Here is a 1532-nt window from a genome sequence, read left to right on the forward strand (position 1 = left end):
ATGGTTCTCTACTTTTTCTGTCTGACTTATTTTGCTTAGCATAATAATCTCAAGATCCATCCGTGTTGTGGCAAATGGCATTATTTCATCTTTTCTTAGGGCAGAGTAATATTCCATTGTGTATATATACCACTCAATGAACCTTTTGAAAGACAATTATATATTTTTATTTTTTTCCAAGGAAAATTTTGTGGTTTGTTTTTTTAAAAAAACAAAAGCCAAATTTATTTGTTCATTTCTTGCATTTAAAGTACTCCTTGATGACATCCCTGGCCTGAGACTCTTTGCCATAATCAACCACCACACAACTGCAATCAACCACTTTATGGGGTTTTCCCTTCTGTCGATGTTACAGAGGTCTACCCGTTTTCCTAGTTTCTTGTTGTCATCAACCTTAATTAGGTGGAGCTGATGTTCAGCACAGATGGCCTCATCCAACCTGACATACATAGGTTCATTGCAGTTGGATGCAAGCACACAAACATGGGCATGATGCTTGTCTAAGGCTTTGGCAGCTTCGCGAATTCCACATGCTAGGCCATTGTGGATGAGGGCGGCTTTCAGCACCTCTTCTAAGGCAGTATTGACGTCCATTACACCTCTAGCAGCAATGCCTTCCTCGGCCATGGTGGTGGGTTACGGGTGGAGCCGAATCTTGAATGCACTCTGCCTCCGCGCTATACCGCGGTGGCGAGGAAAGAGGTAAAATATTTTTTAAAAACTCTAACACTTATTAATACCATTCTCATAGGAGAACGGATATTTTAATACTAGGAAAGTAGGAAACAATTCATTCCTTCATTCATTCAACAAATATTTATCAAGTGCCTATTTTTCTGGGTGTTGGTGAAAAAATAGAGAACAAGAACATCAGAGTCTGCCCTCTCCAAAATTACGTTCCAATGACATAATCTCAGAACAAAAGACAGCTCTTTAAGTGATAGAAATTGAACTCTATAAAGTATTTATTACAGTGGTCTTACTGTTCTCTTTTCATCATAATAAAAACCTTGTCATGTGCCAGCGTTGGTCCACAGACCAGCTTTCGGAAACTCTGAATCTAATTCATTTGTCTGCTTCCAGGAACAGAGCCCTGAAGTTACCTCAGATGGAAGGAAATCAGATCAAAATTGAAATGCAGTCTGGATTGTCACAGGGCCTGGGGTTCATGGCTCAGGTGAGAAACGGAACGTGGCATTGTATACCATGGATAGGATGAGCCTGATTTCTGCGAGTGCAACTTCTGATGCTTTGGTTCAACCAGTAAAGTCACATTTTCGACATCACTTTACTTTACCTGCTTTTTCTACACTCTCACTGGCAAGTCTGGAAACCCTCTAAAGTATTCCCAACAGCCTTCCATCTCTCAGCTCATCATAGCTCATTAGAAGCCCTGGGAAGCTATTTAAGTTCATTTCACACTTAGGGAAAGTGAGCCCCAGGAAGAAGTCACCTGGCAAAGCATAAATGGCTTTAGGACCCATCTTAGCTTTTCTGCTTTTCATCCAAGGATCTACTTATGGGACAAGTGA

At 40.7% G+C, this 1532-nt stretch overlaps 1 pseudogene; it reads right to left on the reverse strand.

The window, feature by feature from the left end:
- Positions 1 to 232: 232 nt before the first annotated feature.
- On the reverse strand, positions 233 to 627 carry LOC109377180 (40S ribosomal protein S12 pseudogene; annotated as a pseudogene).
- Positions 628 to 1532: the final 905 nt, after the last annotated feature.

Source organism: Hipposideros armiger, unplaced genomic scaffold (genome assembly GCF_001890085.2).
Source record: "Hipposideros armiger isolate ML-2016 unplaced genomic scaffold, ASM189008v1 scaffold_1313, whole genome shotgun sequence".
Lineage (NCBI taxonomy): Eukaryota > Metazoa > Chordata > Mammalia > Chiroptera > Hipposideridae > Hipposideros > Hipposideros armiger.